Source organism: Petaurus breviceps, unplaced genomic scaffold (genome assembly GCF_028583685.1).
Source record: "Petaurus breviceps papuanus isolate PSGF00001 unplaced genomic scaffold, PetGlider_PUasm1.0 76, whole genome shotgun sequence".
Taxonomy (NCBI): Eukaryota; Metazoa; Chordata; class Mammalia; order Diprotodontia; family Petauridae; genus Petaurus; species Petaurus breviceps.
The window spans coordinates 61,721,279-61,743,494 of record NW_027186473.1 but is presented as its reverse complement, the minus strand read 5'-3'; the positions used below and the strand labels follow the sequence as shown (position 1 = coordinate 61,743,494).

General features: G+C 36.5%; 1 protein-coding gene across 1 annotated transcript in view; it reads right to left on the bottom strand.

Annotated features, from left to right (window-relative positions):
- GUCY1B1 (guanylate cyclase 1 soluble subunit beta 1) overlaps window positions 1-22,216 on the bottom strand; it is a 76,479-nt gene that overhangs the window by 52,961 nt on the left and 1,302 nt on the right. The gene's annotated exons all lie outside the window — the stretch shown is intronic.

The window sequence follows — 22,216 nt, the reverse complement described above, 5'->3', positions numbered from 1 at the left end:
AGAGAAAATATGTTCGTTAAAAGAACTTTAGATTGTCATAGGCTTCAACTGTAAGCAAGAGTGGGTCAGCACCAAGGTTTAGCTTTGTTTTTTTAAGCAATTGCGGTTAAGTAACTTGCTCAAGGTTACATGGCCAGTTATTTCTGGGTGTGGTGCCGAGTATCTGAGCCCGGATTTGATCCAGGTCATCCCGATTCTGGGGCTGGTGCTCTTACTCACTGCACCACCTGGCTACCCCTAAGCAATTGGGGTTAAGTAACTTGCTCTAGGTTACACGGCCAGGTGTTTCTGGGTGGGTGCTAAGTGTCTGAACCTGGATTCGATCCCAGGTCATCCCAACTCTGGAACCGGTGCTCTTACTCACTGTGCTACCTGGCTGCCCCTAAGGTTTAGCTTTGATGTTTATTTTAGATTAATTCTCCATCAGAAGGGAAGGAGATGAAGCCTAACTTTTTTTCCTCTGGGCCAGTCAAGGATGCAAGAGGCTGCATAGTGAGAGACCTGGTACTTGGGTCCTCAATAGCTGTGAAGTTGACCATTCATCCTACTATAAGGACTGGACATCGAATGGGGAAACACAGGTAGAACTATGCATTGGAACAGGACAGAGAAAATGTTCTCTCACTGAACTTTACCCTTCTTGTATATTCCTTCCCATGTGCACTTGGCAAGTGTTGGGCTTTATATATTACATGATCTACAAGAACTCTGGACTTGGTGTCAGAAGATCATAACCAGAGGAGAAATTGTAAGACAGAAAGGTCCCACATATACTAAAACATTTGCAGCAAGTATGTACACTCAAGTATTTCAGAAGATTAAAAACCTTTTTCTGAGGAAAAAAAAGGTTCTAGTTACAGGTATCCCCAGCTATCTTTATTCACACAAAAAGAATTTGTCCTCCCTTTTGCTCTAGCATGCATTTTAAGTTAGGCACTAAAACTTTCACAACATAAACTTAAAACATAAACTTCTGCAACCTAAAATAACTGGCTTTTAACAAGCAACACAGAATATCTATACTTCAAGTAATCCCATAGGTATGAGAACTATCCATTTATGTTGCTCTCCCAAGCTCTAGCCTCATGGCAAATCAGATCATTGTAAAGCTAAGTACCTGAACAATAGTATCTCAGCCTCCAACTGAAATGTCTTCATTCAATTAGTTTATGTTTCAACAGAGTTTATAGACATAACTATCCACCTGAACATTTCTGTGTCCTTTGTTAGTTTTTAAAATAAATATTACATTGCTCTCCAAATTAGAGATGGAGTCTGCTCCTGTGTTTACTAAAAATTGATTTGATTTCAATTATCAATGAACAATTTTCTCTTCTTTCCACCAACTCTCTTCAAATTGAAAAGAAAAAGAAAAACCAAAACATTGTAAATAAAAACATGGAGTCAAAGAACAAGAACAAAAATAATTTTTTGATCAATTCATTGGCCATATCCAAAAGATGGAAAGAAAAATTTAATATGAAATAGGACAAAATTGGTTTTGGCATCATCACAAGGAGAAGTACTGAGATGAGGCAGAACTTTCGGACAAATTATATTGTGTGTGGATCAGGTAGGTCCTGGAGACAGTTCTGAATGGAGAGCCAATTGTTTAAATTTTCAATGTGACTATTTACACCTTGGAAACTGGAAAAATCTACAAACAGGGTTTGATGTATAATCTTGTTAATTGTTTAGAGAGAAGAAAATGTCAATAATGTAGATTAAATTAAAAAATGTGCCATATATAAACATATACATACATATGTGTATGTCTTCACTTAGCTTCTCTGTACCTTGTAAACCCTAGTAAAAATAAGTTTGACTACAATCCCCTCCCTGTCTTTCCATTATGTGACCACCACTGTCAAAATTAAAACCACAAGGCAATTTTTCTTTTAAAATTTTAGAAATTGCATCCAGCACTTAGAACAGTAAAATGATTCTGAGATTTTCCAAGATGGGTCTACACCAGTGGTTCCCATACTTTCTGAGTTTTTGGATCTCTAAATGAATATAAAAAAAATCTTCTCAGGTTTGATGATAGTTATTCCTCTAATATACATTGACTGACAAAAGATAATGATAATGACAGGGCTTGAAGCACATATGGATGCATGAAGCCTTTGCAATAGCCTTTTAACCTTACAGGGAACCATAGTCCCCAAGCTGGAAATCACTGTTCTGTGGAGTATCTTTTAATACATAAATTTAGAGATATAAGCGGGGGGGAAATAGCTTTTAAATAAATGCTCCTTTGGTATCACATTTAGTTGGACTATGCTTTAAGTCACCAAATAGCATTTGCAAACCTGATGATTCTCTTAGGTCTTTTCAATAATGTCTGATGAGCCTCCCAATCTGTATTCTTTCATAACAGAAAGGTTTACCTTCATTCTTCCTTCCTCAGAGTACATCTGAGATACAGTATTCAATCCTGATGACCACATATTAGGATTGCCTCCAAAGAGGTAATGTGACATACTAGGTAGAAAGCTAGCCTTAGAGTTGATACTGGATGGTCATGAGTAAAGAAAACAAACTTAAGGACATAAACACCCATCATTATCTCTTCCCAGAATGCAGAGGAGACAGATGTGAGTAATCTTGACTCTGGGCAGAGGGTAAACTATACTGAGGAAGCACTTTCACCTTTGACATTGCTCCAATTTCTCCTCTGCCCTGATTTTGATGTCATATAGATAGTGATTTGCTGAGAAGTTACAACTGGGTCCACAGTTTCATTGAGAAAAAAATCCCTTAAAACTAAGAAACAAGGGGTGGCCAGGTGGCTCAGCGAGTAAGAGCACTGGCTCCAGTGTCGGGATGACCTGAGGATCAAATCCGGGCTCAGATACTTAGCACCACACCCAGAAATAACTGGCCGTGTAACCTTGAGCAAGTTACTTAACCCAGATTGCTTTAACAAAAAAAACAAAAACAAAAACAAAAAACAAACATTTTTTTCACATAGAAATGAAATCTGGGGGAAAAATAATCAAAGTTTCACATCCCTTCAACCATTCAGTAAACATTTATTAAGCATCAGCTATGTACCAGGCACTGTACTAAGTGCTGGAGATACAAAGAAGGACAAGACTTTGCCTCAGGGAGCTCCAAATCTGTGGGGGAGTCAACATGCATATGACTATGTATCAATAAGCTATATACAGGAAAAACTACAGATAATCAATAGGAGGAAGGCATTAGCATTAAGGGAAATTAGGAAAGGCTTCTTGCAGAAGTTATGATGTTAGATGGGACTTGAAGGAAGCCAGGGAAGACAACTCATGTTACACAGAAAAGAGCTGAAGCCCAAAGAGATTAAGCTCCCTGAGGAAACAGTTATTTAATGACAGAACTAGGCTTAGAACAGAATAGGGGCAGTTACGTGTAGCCTGGTCTGGAGTCAAGAACACTGCTCTTCCTGAGTTAAAATCTGGCCTCAGACACTTATTAGCTGTGTGGCCCCGGACAAGTGACTTAGCCCTGTTTGCCTCATTTTTCTCATCTGTAAAATAAGCTGGAGAATGAAATGGCAAATGACCAGTATCTTTGCGAGGAAAACCTCAAATGGGATTACAGAGAGTTGGACATGAGTGAAAAGTGACTGAACAAACAATAAAAGGCTTAGAACTCAGTTCTATTGATTCCAGCCAAGGCTCTTTTACTGTGCATTCCTTCACAACAAATTTACAGAAGCAAGAAACTTATTCAAGTGAATTTTCTTTCTAGAAAAAGTCAGAACTCTAAGGAAATATGCAGGCAGACCTAACTCACTTCATAGGGAAACCTTCAGATCAGCTCATTAAGTCTAGAACCAAGACTTCCATCTATGCTTTCCAAACTGAACCATGACTTGTTCCTTGGACCTGATTTGGTACAGCCTCAGTTGGACTGGGGAAACTAGTATTGGCCTATTTCCAGGAAATTATTCAAGACCACATGGAGACCTAGGATCTTAGAGTTGGAACTTCAGAGATTATCTTCCAGTCGTGTCCTCTCAGGGGGACAAGGAAATGGAGCCCACTGAAGAAAGTTCAAGCGCATGCAGCTAACGAGTGGCAAAGCCAGCACTAGGACTCAGGTTGATTTGTGATCCACTGTTCTTTCTACCATACACGATAACCCTCAGCACTCACAGAAAGCAGCCTAAGTGCACATGCTCCAGAATATTATAATCCTAACCAAAAAAGCTCTTGGGAGTTACAAAAGTGCCAATCAACAGTCATTTTGTCCATCTTCTAGATTCAATTCAATAAATATTTCTTAAGCCCCTACTCTGTACCAGGAGCTGTGCTAAGGTCTGGAAATACAAAAGAGGCAAAGGACAGTCACTGTCCTCAAGGAGCTTACAATTTAATGAATAATAACTTATCATAGCCCTCATCAGTTTAAAGTTTGTTCACAATCTATAAATCAATAACTTCCTTTCCTCTTCAGTTTTTATTCTTATACTTGCCTTTTGTATTGCGAGTGTGTTTGCTTGGCACTAGTGTCTTTTGGGGTTTTCTATGTAGTCTATTATGGAAAATATTTATGCTTCTATTCAAAGACAATTTCATTAGACAATAATTGTTTGGATTGAATTCCACCTAATAGAACTTTATGGGGATTGAAATTGTATCCAGAAATGTGTAGTGGAAAGAGCACTGGACTGGGATTAGAAGGTCCAAGTTAAAGTCTCAGTTCTTCTATTTACTGCCCCAACTACCTTCAGTCAGTCAGACAATAAGCATTTATTAAGCACTATGAATCAGAAACTATACTGAGAGCTGGGGATTAAAAAAAAGGGAAAAAAAAGAAAACAGGGTCTCTGTTCTCCCCCCCCCCGGGTTGATGATAATTCTTTTTTTTTTTTGGTCTTTATTAATTTGTTTACTTTTAGTTTACAAGATTCGTTACCACAATTCCTTGAGTTTCAAACTTTTTTCCCTCCCCCCCGCCCATGGCGGCATACAATTAAATATAGTATCTGCAAATACTTTCACATTAGACATTAGTCAGGTTATAAAGGATTGTATCAGATGGAATGAACAATGGGAAAGATGAAACAAAACCAAACAGGAAAAAGAAAAAGAGCAGGTAGTTTGCTTCAATCTGGATTCAAACTCAGTTCTTTCTCTGGATATAGACATCTCTCTTCATTATGAGTCTTTTGGGGTTGACTTATAACCCTGCATTGCTGAGAAGAATCTAGCCTATCAAAGTTGGTCATCACAAATACATTGTGTCTGTAATTGTGTACAAATTTCTCTTGGTTCTACTCTTCTTACTCAGCATCAGTTCGTATAAGCCTTTCCAGGTAAACATGAAGTCCATCTGCTCCTTGTTTCTTATAGCACAATAGTATTCCATTACATGCATATACCATAACTCGTTCAGCCATTCCCCAATTGATGGGCACCATCTTAATTTCCAATTCTTTGCTACCACAAAAAGAGCTGCTATAAATATTTTTGTATATATGGGTCTTCCTCCCACTTCTATGATCTCTTTGGGATATAACCCTAGAAGTGGTATTGCTGGGTCAAAGGGTATGAAATTATTTATAGCCTTTTGGGCACAATTCCAGATTGCTCTCCAGGATGGTTGGATAAGTTCACAACTCCACCAGCAATGCATTAGTGTTCCAATCTGTCCACACCCTCTCCAACATTTGTCATTTTCCTGTTTTGTCATCTTAGCCAATCTGACTGGTGAGATGTGGTACCTCAGAGTTGTTTTGATTTGCATTTCTCTAATCAATAGTCATTTGGAGCATTTTTTCATATGCTTATAGATATCTTTAATTTCTTCCTCTGAAAACTGCCTGTTAATATCCTTTGACCATTTATCAATTGGGAAATGACTTGTATTCTTATAGATTTGACTCAATTCTCTGTATATTTTAGAAATGAGTCCTTTATCAGAGATATGGGTTGTAAAAATTATTTCCAATTTTCCACTTCCCTTCTAATTCTGGTTACATTGGCTTTGTTTGTACAAAAGCTTTTCAATTTAATGTAATCAGAATTATCCATTTTGCATTTTATAATGCTCTCTAATTCTTGTTTGGTCATAAAGTCTTCTCCTCTCTGCAAATCTGACAAGTAAACTATTCCTTGCTTTTCCAGATTGCTTACAGTATCAGCACCTGGATCATGCACCCATTTAGACTTGATTTTGATATATGGTGTTAGATAGTGGTCTATGCCCAGTTTCTGCCATTCCAGTTTTCCCAAGAGTTTTTGTCAAATAGTGAGTTCTTATCCCAAAAGCTGGGATCTTTGGGTTTATCAAACAGTACATTACTATAGTCATTGACTGATGAGTCTCGCATACCCAATCTATTCCATTGATTCACTCCTCTATTCCTCAGCCAGTACCAAGTAGTTTTGATGACTGCTGCTTTATAATACAGATTAAAATCTGGTATAGCTAGTCCACTATCTCTAGCATTTCTTTTCATTAATTCCCTTGATATTCTGGACCTTTTGTTCTTTCCAAATGAATTTTGTTACTACTTTTTCTAGCTCTATAAAGTAGTTTTTTGGTAAATTGATTGGTATGGCACCAAATATATAATTTAATTTAGGTAAAATTATCATTTTTATTATATTAACTCTACCCAGCCATGAGCAATTGATATTTTTCCAATTAGTTAGATCTGACTTTATTTGTGTGAAAAGTTTTTTGTAGTTGAGGATCTCTGTTCTTAAGAAGCTTGCATCCTAATATAGGAGAGAGCATTTGAACAAGGTGTACATACAACTACAGTGTAAATAAAAGGTAATTTCAAAGGCAAGAGCCTATCAGCAGACCTGGGGAAGGTTTCATATTGAAATTGGCATTTGAGAATGTACTTTTCTCAACCTTAGTCTTGTTATTTGTAAAATGGGTATAATAATACTTACATAAACCATCTCAGAAGGTTGCTGTAAGGAAACTGCCTTCTAAATTCTAAAGTACTTTATGTAAGTGAACTACCCCAATGTTATTAAAAACATAAGTCTGTTGCTTCAGTGTTGTAACAGGAAAACAATGCATGGTGATATTCTGTGTATATGTTTTCAAACAACAAGGGGGAAGTGACCTAACAAATTAGGTGTTTACAAAATGACTGACTGGTTTCAAAACAGTGCTTGTATTTATCCCTTCTGCCTTAATTGTATTAGATTTTTAGCCATATTTGCAATACAATTTGTCATGTTTTTCATCATGATACATTGGTGATCCTTTGTATTTCCATTGTTCTTAAGTTCTCATTTTGTTTTGTTTTACCTTTCTTAAGGCAGAACACTTGCTGTTGTTGGTTCTTGGGCTGATAAGGTCTGAACAATGCTAATGATTGAGTCAGTTCAGGGAACAGACCTAAAATCCCATAGGACAGAAAAAGTATTACGCAAGTACTTTCAAAGAACTATAGATAACTTGTGACTATGACCAGAATATGGCAAAGCTGAACAAAATACTTCATAACGGATTACCAATTAAAGTTGAACAAGGTTCTATCATCTTAAAACTCTCATAAATTTAGACACAGTCAAAAAAGGAAAAGAAAAAAAAAACTCATCATTTTGGAAAACATTACATTTTGTTGAAAACATCTGACATTGTGTATGACTTAGCTATTTCTCAGCAACACAATATCAAGGAAGAGGAAGGAGAGGAAGGGAACTCAAAATTTTAAAAATTGAATGTTAAAAATTTTTATTTACATGTAATTGAGAAAAAAATATGATTAAATGTAAAAAAAGAAAAGAATGATAGAGTTTTGTTAAAAAAAGAAAATATTTGACATTATAATACTATTCAAATACTACTGCTGTATAGGAACACTTTTACAAAAAGCTTGATTAAAAAACTTAACTATGAAACATTATAGGGATTACTGAATATGTTTAATACACAATATTTTTCATTAAAGATACTTTTTGTGCCCATGTGAATCTGGCAGTGTTAGTATGGGTTGCTATGGGGGCATAGAGAACAGCATTATATGAATTCATATTTATTAAATGGCAATTGTTATAGTAACATCCAAAAACATGTATTAGAAAGGAAAAAGATCCTTTTTTATGAATAAACAGAAATGCCACCAATATTCTTGTGCTGAAGATTGAAATATTTAGCATAGAACAACTTGAATAAGAAAATGAAAAAAAAATCCAGTTGTGATGAAAATGACAAGTTTTTAAAAATGATTTAATTGAACCATACCCATTTAGATTGACTACTTCAGCAGTGATAAATAAACAGGGTTTTATATTGTTGTATTCAACAATACAAAAAAAAAAGCTTGGATACTTTAAATGAATTCCAAATTAAGACAACTGAGATTACTCAATAATTTTTTTCCTCATAGTAACTGTTTCATTTATGAAATGAAACCTCTATAGGGGGCGGCCAGGTGGCTGAGTGAGTAAGAGCACCGGCCCCAGAGTTGGGATGACCTGGGATCGAATCTGGGCTCTGATACTTAGCACCACAACCAGAAATAACTGGCCGTGTAACGTTGAGCAAGTTACTTAACCCCAATTGCTTAAAAAAAAAAAAGAAATGAAACCTCTACCATATTTCCATTATGCCTAATTCTTCTTGATTAAAAAATAAAAACTCTACAAGGATTACACACTATAAATCATTGCATCATAGACTTGGAGCTGAAAGGGAAAACTGAGGTAATTTATCCATTCCAGCTGATTTTATAGATAAAAAAATGAGAATCAGAGAATTTAAGGGATTTGTCTAAGCTCACACAATTGGTAAATGATGTAGCTAGAATCTGAACCCACCTAGTCTGACTCCAGTGGAGGTTTCATTTTTCTACATTCTGAAGCCTAAAGCTCTTTCCCATGAGCCATCTCATCTGAACCACCTAACAATAATGAGGTAAAATAAAAAATGCTTAAGGCAGTTATTATTATCTCTATTTGTAGATGAAGAAACTGAGATAAAAAGAGGCTACATGAATTCACCAGGATTACCTAATTAATAAGTGGTAGGTTTTCTAACCCAAAGTCCAGTACTCTTTTTACTATACCACAACACAAGGCAGTTAATGAACAATGTGTCATTGTTTCTATAAATAAAGGAAAAAACAAAATCTTTCCAAGTAAGGCAACCTTATGGCATGTCAAAGGCATTGTGTATTCAGAAAAAAATGTAGATAAGCAAAAGATTTACCTGGATCAGTAATACTTTCAGAAATTTCTCTTACCATATTTAACAGGCTATTTCTGTCCAAAATGGTATTTGCAGAAATTTTCAAACAAATGCCTCCATCTCCTATTTAATTTTGTATGTGTTGACATGGGTAATCTAATCCAATAAACATTTATTAAGTGCCTACTTTGGGTTAGGCACTGTGATAAGTGCTAGCTCAGCACATGACTATGATAATACAGCACCTAAACATGGCTTATAATGACCAAGAGAGGTAGACTGCCATTGCTGATTGTCATTTACTAGCCTCCTTTATTTTACATTAGCTAATGTGTCAGAGAGCTAAGAAATCTCACCCAGTGGGGCAGGAGGTAACAAAAGAGAGGTTATCACTGTGTCTCAAATGCTTTTCAATTAGGTGCACTGGAGTGATTTAAATAGGCATCAGGAAAAGAGGTTGTTTGATAAAAGGTTTGAGATTATTGGAGTTTCATGGTAAGTGTTTTTGGACTGCTAAAACCTCACTTAAAGAATACATTGATGAGGGGTGGCCAGGTGGCACAGTGAGTAAGAGCACTGGCCCCAGAGTTGGGATGACCTGGGATCAAATCCAGGCTCTGATACTTAGCACCACACCCAGAAATAACTGGCCATGTAACCTTGAGCAAGTTACTTAACCCCAATTGCTTAAAAAAAAGAAAGAATACATTGATGGATAGGGCTATAAAAACTTAAAACACAATCATTTGCCCTAGAAACAAAAGAAGTAACTGCTTCAATGTCTATGAGAGGCCGTATCTCTAACATATTATCAATTATTGTCTTGTGAATGGATTTTTGTGAGAGAGCCACAAACTGATGAGTTAAAGTTCATGGGAAGAATGGGCCCAAACAATCATATAACCAAAATACTGACAAAAATCCAAATGTGTTGTTTAGCATAAAAATTACAACTGATGCTTGACTGAGATTTACTATAATATTTTTATTGTCATTGAGTCGCTCTGTTGTTGTTCAGTCATTTTTTAGTCACGTCCGACTCTTTATGACCACATATAGAATTTTCTTGGCAAAGATACTGGAGTGGTTTTCCATTTACTTCTCTAGATCATTTTATAGATGAGGAAACTGAGGCAAACAGGGTGAAGTGACTTGTCTAGGGTCACACATCTAGCAAGTATCTGAGGCCAGACTTGAACTCAGGAAAATGAGTCTTCCTGACTCCAGATCCAGCACTCTAGTCATCTAGTTTCCATCTACTAGGATATACATTGATTTAAATCCAAATCAGAGATCAAAAGGAGGATCTTAAAAGCCAGTTTCTCGTGCTGTTTCCTTTTTTAAATTTTAGTTTTTGCTCATTTTAAATTGTGTGTGTGTGTCAATGTTTGGACAAGTGATTACATTTGCTTGGGTACTCCCAGTGTGAAAACTTCCTCTACTGATGATGAGGAACAAGTTGTCAAGAACTGAGACAGTAGTTTGAGGCACAGGGCTAGTTTGTAACAGATACCAACCCAGGTTTTCTTAACTTCAAGGGTGATCCTCTATATCCTAGGACACCTCTCAGCTGAATTACAGCCTAAATGGGAAAATAAAGAGGTAACTGTGAGTTTGTTTTTAAAAGAATTGGGGGTTCTCATTTCTATAAATAAAGTATGATTCCCTGGATGTAATATTAAAAATTAGGAAATAAAAGATCTTTTAATTTTAAAAATTCTCGATGCTCAGTACTTTCAATGTTGTACAGATGATCCTGATATATTGGCCTGTCAGAAGTGAAATAGAGTACATAGGTGGCACAGTGGTTTGTGTGCCCAAGTTGGAGTCAGGAAGACATGAGTCCAAATCAAATGGGGTCAAAGAGAGTCGGACAAGACTGAAACAACACAATAATAGAAATAAAATACAACCAAATGAACCTCTAGGCAGTAATCCCTTTAGGATTTTTTAAGGATAATTTTAGATATGTTCATGAAAATCTGCTTGTTTCAATAATCCAGGCCTTTATTTCAAACACATTTCAGGATCTGAGGCAGCTTAGAGAGTATTTTAATCCATTTCAACAAACACGTATGTATACGACACAAGACAAGGCATTATTGGATATAAAGATAAAATAAGAGAAAACTCCCATCATTGAGGTGTTTATGTTTTCTTTTGAAGGGGAAAAGGAGGGACAGGTAAGATATATAAAAATCAAGTTTTAAAAAGCTTATACACATACTGATGTGGGTCTTATCAGTATGTGTATGTAAAATGAGAACAGTGCCAACTCTTGCTCTCAAGGTACAATATTTATAGTCTCCTCCAAGATTTGACATTGTTGCCACTAAACTTTTAACAGAAAAAGGGCAGCAGAAGAAAAAACAAATAGTTAAAACCTGTGCTTTTGAAAAATAAGTATTTATTGAGTATAACTTTATATCCCTGGGGATACAGTCAAAGTTCCTGACCTCAGGGAACTTGGTAAAATATTTGGGAAATAAATCAGTGAAGAATAAATCACTGAATTGTGAGGAACTACCTCAGAAAAGGTATTGTTCGGAAAAGACTTCATGGAGAAAATTGGAACTGAAGTTGAGCCTTGAAGGATAAGCTAGATTTGGAAATTTGGAGGGGAAGGAAGAGGGCATTTTAGCTGCTAGGAAGAGGTAGATGGAAAAAGACTGCAGAGGCTGAGTGGAATGGTCCAACCACAGCAAAGAATAAGTGTTGGAGAACAGAGAAAAATAAAGTAGGTAGGTATGATTGTAGAGGACATTAAAAGACATGCAGAGGAGTTTAGATTTCGTGGGGGAGGGAATGAATCATAGAATGTTAAGCAAGGAGGTGACATGCCGACTGCATTATTTTATGTAAGTTGTTCTGGTAATAGCAAGAGGGATGGATATAATAACTTACATTTATGCAGCCCTTTAAGGTTTACAAAATATTTCCTCACGATCATTTGGTGAAATAGTAGGTGGTGTAAGCATCTTCATTCTCTTTTTTAATAGATGAAAGAACTGGGCCTCAGAGAGGTGATTAGCCATGTTAATGTTATAACCAAACATACTGACCCCAAGAACAATGCTCTTTCAATATATGTTGCTTTTTTATTAGAGAAGTAGAACCCAGAAGCAGCTAGAATAACCAGGAAGCCCTTGCAATAGTAAGAGTAAAGCAATGACTATCTAAGGTATGATAGTGGCAATGGGTAGGGAAGGAAAATGGGAATCTAAGAGATATTTCAAAGGAAGACTTGATGACAGAATGGATTTATAATTATAATAGCTAGCATTTATATTTATAATGCATTTAATATGGAACAGCTAGGTAGTACAGTCGATAGAGTTTGGAGCCTGGCGTCAGGAAGACCTGAGTTCAAATACCTACTAGTTGTGTGACCCTAGGCAAGTCACTTAACCTCTGCCTCAATTTCATTATCTGTAAAATAAGGATAATAATAGCACCTACCTTCCAGGGTTGTTGTGAGGAACAAATGAAATAACACATGTAAAGTGCTTAGCACAGTGCCTGGCCCATAGTAAGCACCATAGAAATATTAGCTATTATTATACAGCACTTGAAAGTTTACAAAACACATGCCAACAGTTTGGAAGGTAGGTGCTATTACTATTCTAAAATCACAGTGGAGAACAATGAAGCAGAAAGAAGTCAATTTGTTCAAGTTCACACAGCTAGCAAGTATCTGAGTCTGTATTTGAATTCAAGTCTTTCTGACTCCAAGGCTATCTAATGCACCACTCAGCTAGCTTTGCTTTAAAGGAAGAACCCATCAGTGAAGGTTTCTAACTTGAAAAACTGAAAGAATAGTGGTGCTATGGTTAGAGGCTGGGCTAAATCTGAGATAAAAAATTACATAGGGGTATTGTTTTTTTTTTTACATATTTTGTGCTATTTGGCTCTTTAGGCATAACTTGCAATGATCCCTTCAATTTGAATTGTGCCTTTAAACACTGCCTATTCCTGAAGACAACAATCAAGTCTATTTTAACTGCATGGATCCCAAGAAAAAGTAATGGTTATATTTAGGTTGATAATTATTACTTTTCTTTTGATTGGGGGGGGACCCAAAATAGCAAGAATTTAAAACCTCCCACTGAGTACATTAACTAGGGTGAAAATGATTCCTGACTGGCAAAGTTAGCTATTATAGAAGTATAGGGGAGAGAAGGAGGGAGAGTAGTATAGGAAAGAGAGAAGAGGGGAGAGACAGAGAGAGAGAGAGAGACAGACAGACAGACAGACAGACAGAGACAGAAAGAGAGAGAGAGACAGAGACAGAGAGAGAGAAGGGGAGAGGGAGAGAGAGAGAAGAGGGAGAGAGACAGAGATAGAGACAGACAGACAGAGAGAGAAAGACAGAGACAAAGAGACAGAGAGAGACAGAGAGAGAAAGAGAGAGAGAGAGAGAGAGAGAGAGAGAGAGAGAGAGAGAGAGAGAGAGGTTTCATTCCATCCACGATGGGGCAGGCAGCCAATGATATTGGACAGAGAATCAGGAATTACAGGCTCTTATATAATCAAGTAGTGTATACCACTGCCTTTAGGCAGAACCAGACATAAAACCATTACACAGATGAGAAGTCTTGGCCTTAAGGTGGATAACCACTTGGAGAAACCCAATCTATTCCAAATCCATGACCTTTCATTATGTCAAACCTACCCACCACATACAAAATTCTGCTTAGGAATTATTTATCCTGTGCAGATAAGGAAGACAGTTGAATGCATGTAAAGTTGTTTTTAGTTTATCCCTCAGTTTTTTATTCTCCAGACTTAAATAAATAATTCCTGATCCTTTACATTTTCTTGAAGGTTCTTATTTCTCCAACTCTTTAATTTGGTTTGCCTTTGACTTAAACCTTCCACAAATTGACTGTGTACACACTTACACTTTGTTATCTCTAACTGGACCTAGTACTTTGTTAAAAATCTAACCCATAAGGGGCGGCCAGGTGGCTCAGTGAGTAAGAGCACCGGCCTCACTGTCGGGATGACCTGGGAATCAAATCCAGGCTCAGATACTTAACACCACATCCAGAAATAACTGGCCGCGTAACCTTGAGCAAATTACTTAATCCCAATTGCTTAAAAAAAAAACCCATAACCTAACCCATAGATTTCCAATTCTTGGTCACCACAAAAGAGCGGCTATAAATATTTTTGTGCAAATAGGCTCTTTTTCCTTTTTTATTATCACTTCAGGATATAGACTTAGCAGTGGTGTTGCTGGATCAAAGAGTATACACAGTTTATAGTCCTTTGGGCATAGTTCAAAATTGTTCTCCAGAATGGTTGGATCAGTTCACAGCTCTGCCCACACTACATTGGTGTCTCAGTTTTCCCACATCCCCTCCCACATCACACAGTTTTCTTTTCTATCACATTAGCCAATCTGATGGGTATGAGGTGGTACCTTGGAGTTGTTTTAATTTGTAATTCTATAATCAATAATGATCTAGAGCATTTTTCATAGGACTATAGATAGCCTTAATTCCTTTGTTTGACAACTGTCTGTTCATATCCATTGACCATTCATCAATTGGGGAATGACTTGTATTTTTTTTTTATATTTATATCAGTTCTCTATATATCCGAGAAATGAGGTCTTTATTAGAGATACTTGTTATAAATCTCCCCCCCCCCAGGTTTCTGATTTCCTTATAATTTTGATTGCATTGGTTTTGTTTGTACAAAAAATTTTTAATTTTATATAATCAAAATTATATATTTTACATTTTTAATACTTTCTATACCATCTTTGGTCCTACATTATTCCCTTATATGTAAATGTGACATATAAACTAATTGATATGATATTGAGGAATAGGAAAACAAGCTGTTGTATATGATATTATTGTACTATAAGAAATGACAAACACAATAATTTCAGAAAAACATGTAAAGACTGATGCATAGGTAAGTGAACAGTATCAGCGATATTGCTAAATGAAAAATCATGAATGACTTAGCTATTTTCAGCAATAAAATGATTCAAGACAATCCCAAAGGACTAATGATGAAACATACTATCTGCCTCCAGAAAAAGAACCGATATTGTTTGAATACAGATTGAGGCATGCTATTTTTTACTTACTTTCATTTTTTCTTTTATTTGAGTATTCTTATACAAAATTACTAATATGGAAGTGTTTTACATAATTGTACATGTGTAATATATATCTGATTGCTTACCATCTCAGGAAGGGAAGAGGAGAGAGGGGAGGGAGGGAAGGATAAAATCTGGGACTCAAAACTTTAAATAAAAAATGTGGGGGGGGCAGAGCCAAGATGGTGGAGTAAAAGCAGGAACTTGCCTAAGCTCCCGCACCATCCACCTCCAATATCTGTAAAATATGATTTTAAACAAATTTTAGAGCTACAAAATCCACAAAGTGACAGAGAGAAACAAATCTCCCACTGAAGGCAGACTGGCAGGCCAACAGGAAGAGTCTATCACACCAGTCTTGGGTGGGGGTCCTGGGGTGAGAAACACCAGTGCACCAGAGCTTATGGTGGCTTTAGAGAGGGCACCCTCCTCATAGCTTTGGCAGCTGAGCTCCAAAGCCAAGTAGCTGGCTGGCAAGATAAGCAAGCAGAGGAAGCACAATCACACCACAGAATCCTTTTTTGGGGACAAAAAGAATCAAAACATGGAACCAGAAGACAACAAAGTCAAATCTCCTGCATCAAAAGCTTCCAAGAAAAATATGAATTGGTCATAGGTCATGGAAGAGCTCAGGAAGAATATTGAAATCAAGTAAGAGAAGAGGAGGAAAAATTGGGAAGAGAAATGAGAATGATGCAAAAAATCATGAAAAGTGAGTCAACAGCCTGCTAAAGGAGACCCAAAAAATACTGAAGAAAAAATAACACCTTAAAAAATAGACTAACTCAAATGGCAAAAGTGGCCCAAAAAGCCAATGAGAAGAAGAATGCCTTAAAAAGCCAAATCTGTCAGATGGAAAAGGAATTTCAAAAACTCACTAAAGAGACTAATTCCTTCAAAATTAGAGTGGAGCAAATGGAAGCTAATGACTTTATAAGAAATCAAGATACTATAAAACATATCCAAACAAATGAAAAAATAGAAGGCAATGTGAAATATCTCACAGGAAAAACTACTGACCTGGAAAATAGATCCAGGAGAGATAATTTCAAAATTATTGGTCTACCTGAAATCCAGAAACAAAAAAAGGATGTAGAAATCATCCTTCAAGAAATTCTCAAGGGAAATTTTCCTGATATTCTAGAACCAGAGGGCAAAATAGAAATTGAAAGAATTCACTGATAACCTGTTGAAAAAGACCCCAAAAAGAAAACTCTTAGGAATATTGTAGCCAAATTCCATAGTTCTCAGGTCAAGGAGAAAATATTACAAGCTGTCAGGAAGAAACAATTTGAGTATTGTGGAAGCACAATCAGAATAACACAAGATCTAGCAGCTTCTACATTAAGAGATTGAAGGGCTTGGAATATGATATTCTGGAGGTCAAAGGAGCTAGGATTAAAACCAAGAATCACCTACCCAGCAAAACTGAGTATAATGCTTCAGGGGAAAATATGGTTATTCAATGAAATAGAGGACTTTCAAGTATTCTTGATGAAAAAACCAGAGCTGAACAGAAAATTTGACTTCCAAATATAAAAAGCAAGAGAAGCATTAGAAGGCAATGGGAAAAAGACATTATAAGGAACTTAAAAGTTAAACTATTTACATTCCTACATGGAAAAAGGATAATTGTAACTCATGAGGATTTTCTCAATATAAGGATAGTTGAAGGGAATATATATGTATATATTTGTAGACATACATACATATCTATGTATATGAGGGTGTATGTGTGTATTAATACATATATGAGTGTGTGTATATGTGTATACATGTATACACATATAGAGGACACAGGCTCAGTTGTACATGAAGGGATGATATTTCAAAAATAAAATTAAGAGAGGAGAGAGGAATATATTGGTAGCAGGAGAAAGGGAGAGATAGAATAGGGTAAATTCTCTCATATAAGAGAGGCAAGAGAAAACTGTTACAAGGAGGGGAAGAGCAGGAAGGTGAAAGGGAATGGGCCAACCTTACTCACATTGAATTTGGCTTAAGGAGGGAATAACATACACACTAAATTGGGTATCATACCCTACAGGAAAGTAGGGGGGGGATAAGAGCAGGGGATGATAGAAGGGAGGGCAGATTGGGGGAGAGGATAGTTAGAAGCCAACACCTTTGAAAAGGACAAGCCAAAGTAGAAAATAGAATAAGTGGGGGACTAGATAAGATGGAGGGAAATATAGTTAGTCTTTCACAACATAACTACTATGGAAATGTTTTGCATAACTACACATGTACAACCTACACTGAATTGCTTGTCTTCCCAGTGGGGGTGGGTGAGGAGGGAAGAAGTGAAATAATCAGGAAATAAAAGTTTTAGAAACAAATGTTAAAAAAATTGTTTCTTACATGCAACTGGGAAATAAGATATATAGGAATTGGAGTATAGAAATCCATCTTGCCCTACTAGAAAGTTAGGGGGGTGATGGGGGAGGATATAAGAGACAGCAGATTGGGAGAAGAGGTATTCACTAGGCTTGCTATCTTGGGGTGGGGGATGGGGGAAAGACAGGGAGAAAATTTATAACTCAAAATCTTGTGGAAATGAATGTTGAAAACTAAAAATAAAAGAATAAAAGATTAATCTTTAAAAAAAATTTTTTTAAAGAAAAAAATGTAAAAAAACAACAACCCTAATCCAGGGTTTCTGGAGGACAATGATTTTGTTTATTATTGGAGAAGTCTTAGTTTCTAGTAGATACTTAATGTGCTTTATAAGCTGTTCTTACTATTCCTGGTGCATCCTGGGATGACAGTGTGGTATGAAAGTGCCACCTCTGTTACTTACTAGTTATATATGACCATAGGCAAATCACCTCCCCTTTTGGTTTTCCCTTTCCATAAAATGATGGCATTGGACAAGATGATCTCTAAGGAAGGCTCTTTGAAGTTCTAAAGGTATGATCCTATGAAAATAAAATTAGCTGGCATTAATATAAGTTTAAGATTGTTGAAGCTCTTTATATATGTAATACCTATTTTATTAAGCTCTCCCACAGAGACAGTTAAGACATCTATTCTATCTTCAAGTTACAAATGGGGTACTGAGGAAAAGGCAGTTGTGTCTTGACAGTCTGGAGTTACATTTGTAACTCCGCAGCTACACTATAAGACATGATGACTATCTTGTGTTTCTCCCTAGGGAAGCAGGAGGAGCATTTAAAAAAAAAACTTTGATCTAATAAAACCTGAGAGAAAATGTGGAGAAACTAGATATTTCTTATGTCATTTGAGCCCCAAACATCTCTGTGAGATATCATCACCCCCATTTTACATATAAGGAAACTGAAACTTATAGAGGTACAAAAGGATATGCCTATGGTCACAAAATCAGTCTAAGTCAGAGGTGGAACATGAACCCAAGTTTTACTATTTTCAAGGTTAATTGATGTTCTTTCCACTGTACCGGAGTGCGTACAAATCAAATACATACTGATTCATTGTTTGTTTTTTAAACCGAAGAGAAACGATGGCTTCTAGAACTACCATGACCCCTAGAAAGCAACAGAGGAGTGTACAGAAAAAAAAAAACATAGAACTTGAACTACATAAAAAAACATGTCTGTCTTCTTTGACCCCTACTGATCTAGGAATCTTTCCTGCATTAGCCTCCTAACTCCTTCCCTCTCCAGAAAAGAACAATTAAAATTGCTAGTGAAAAGGTTACACTGTGGTCAAAAGAGAAAGTAGAAATTAATAGAATGAAACCTATTGAGAGCTTTTATCCATTGACAGCTTCCGTCTGGAACCTGTCACTTAGGATTCATTTGTTATTAAATGTTTGGCAGTCTCTCTGATGCAGATTTGGAGATCTTATTCTACTAGGCAACCAAAAATATGTTACCTTTTCTTGTCTGCTTTATAAGAGCCACTAATAGATCAGAAGAGGGAAAAGTTTTAGCTAAATATGAGAGTATAGGTGGGGAGTTGTAAATGTTTTTATTTTCATACAACATTTTTATTCAATATATGGAGCCAATTTTTTAAACCAGACATTAAATTCCACAAACAGAAGAGATATTCTTTGGAATGATAAGACCAATCAGCAACTGTGCCACTTTCTATGTTCTATTTTAAGCCACAGTATTTCCTTTTCAAGGCAACATAATCTTTTAGTCAATTATGCATGAAAAATACTGATGTGGTTTCTCACATGACCCAATGCACTTCTTATGCTGTTTAAACATAGTTTCTTAAGCATAATGCAAGAATATTACTCAGACATAACAAGAATTAATTAATTAAAAACCATTTGCCTTCAAAAAGAAACAGAAAAAAAAATAGGCTTTGATTTATTAAACATGTGGGGTATGGCTGGTTTCTTAGTATCATATGGCTGAATCAAAGCCTTGCATGCATGACTTTTTTTTCCTTTTGGAGAAATTTTAATGTTCTGCAGGAGGAAGATTTCAATATCAATCAACATAAACATCAATCCTAAAAAAAACTAGAAGCAAATTGTATTTAAAAAGTGTCTTTTTATCATCATCACTAGACAAAGGTCTAAATTGAAGTTAGGAATGTGTGAGCTTTACTTCTGTTTCAGTCATTCAGATAAAAAGTCAGGGAATGCTGGTGCTGGAAAGAAACATTAGAAATCATGTCACTTAAAAACTTCATTTTACAGCTGGGAACACTGAGTCCCAAGACACTAACTGACTTGCTTGAGGTCACATCGCTAAATAGTGACAAAGCTGGGACATAGAATCCAGATTTCCTGACTTCCAGTCCAGGACATTTTTAAAACTATCCAATAGTTTATATGCTTATATTGTGCTCTTTTGATGATAAAGGTGCTCTTTCATTTATCAGTCAGCAAATATTTATTAAGTGCTTACAACATGCAAGAGCTTGTACTAGGCACCCAGGAATCAAAAACAATAATGGTTTAAAATAAACAGTCCTTGCCTTTCACAGTTTATGTTTTATTAGAGGAGACAATATGTACACTTATTAGTATAGACCAAACATGTGCAAAATAATTCCAACATGACTACATACGTCTGGAGGGATTGGGAACAACCTCAAATAACAGATAGCTATTTGATAGCATTTGAGTTGCACCTTAAAGGAAATAAGTAATTCTAGGAGGTGAGTCAATTTCAGACATAAAGGTCAGCCTACACAAGGGTATGGTGATAGAATGTCCCATGTGAGGAACATATATTTAAAAAAGCAAGCATTGATTAGCTCTCATTGTACCTCAGAAGCAAGAAATGGTTAGCATTCCCATTTTACAAATGAGGTAAGGTTATTCAATAAAGGGTATCTATTTTATCTAATGTTGAAACAGTTTCATTAGTATTCTAGGCCTATACTAACATTTAAATCACACTGTTAAATAATTAAATTTTAGTGTCTTATGTCTCCATGGTTGTGGCAATAAAGCTAAGTGGGAATTATTCAATTATCAACATAGATGTAGATGCCAAATTCATGGCCCAATGTAGACCTGAGTATTTGATTTGTCCAGTTAATTCAAAAGGTTAGTTGACAAATCTAAATTTTCCTTTGATTCTAAAGATAAAATATTTTCCAGCCAGGGAGAGGTAAAGAAAAAGCCCTAGAAAAGTCTTGTATAATTACTATTTTTAAAAAATTTGTTAGTCTCATTTTGAAACCCTGATTATTTCCACAAAAACAGATTTTGTTGGAGCACAAGAAACTTTAACTGCCTAATAAAACAGATAAAGATTAATTAGTTATAACTGTAAAATGCTGAAAACAAATAATATAGATTTTTTACATATTATTAATGACTTAACAGAAAAATCCTTCTTAAATATCATATCATCAAGACACATCATTGAGAGAGAGAAAATCAGCAGTAATTTATGGGAGGGGTGGGAAGCATCCTATCATTTAACAAATGTGAAAGTTCCAGAATGGTTGGTATTTTTGCTAGTGATTAATTACATAATATAAAGTAACCACACCTTCTAAGACTCATTTGAAGGGAAGTCTTTGTGATGGCTGGTTGTCTTTATTAAGTAATGACTGTCAATACAGAAGGCTTCTGGGTTAATCAATGTTTCCTTGCTGAACTCAGACACTGATTGCTGCAGACTCAATGTACCTGGCACATAGAAGATATTTAATAAATGCTTGTTGATGCCTGAATGAATGGTTGATTGTTCCATAGAAGAGACCAGGGTTAAGGCTGTAAATTATTAACTGGAATATTATTCCATGAAAAGTTTGAGAAGAGAAAACATACATTCCTACATATCTTACTTTGCAGGTATTTCAGAAGCAGCGATGAACTCAACCTTGAGTTGCTAAAAAAAAATCATGTCTCAATAACATTACTCTCCTTGTTTTTTACAAAGACTGTGCAACTCCCTCCTCCTTCCCTGCCCCCAAATGGTCCATGGTTTTCCTTTAGTCAAAATCCTTCAGGGGGAAAAATTCCTTGGAGGCAAGAGGGTCCATGGCCTTCCAGGGTTAGGCTAAGGGCCCATGTCCCTTAGGCTCCCAAACAGTATGGGAAAAGAAGGAACTGACCAGCTCTAGGGTCATGCAGGGGCATTAGCAGCTCTTTCCCACGGCTGGGCCAGAGGCACAGCAGACCAGACTCTGTAGGGAGATGGTAGTGACCACAGGACCTCTCTCCTTCCTTTTGTATTCCCTCCCTCCCAGGCCTTGAACCGCGCCCTCTCAGAGGCACTCTGCTTCCCTCTCCTCCATCCTTCCCTCCAGAGCGTGGGAACCCAGAGCTCAGGGCGCTGGGACTGGGCAGCAGCTGGGAGCAAGAAACGAGGGGGTTTCTCTAGGGAGGAGTTAGGAGCCTGGGCTGCTCAGCTGGGAATTGGTGGGAGGATGAAGAAATTGTTCCTTCTATAGTCCTGGGTCTTAGTCCACGGATATAAGGAATGCAGTCAGGGTTCAGGCAGTGTGTGTGTGTGTGTGTGTGTGTGTGTGTGTGTGTGTGTGTGTGTG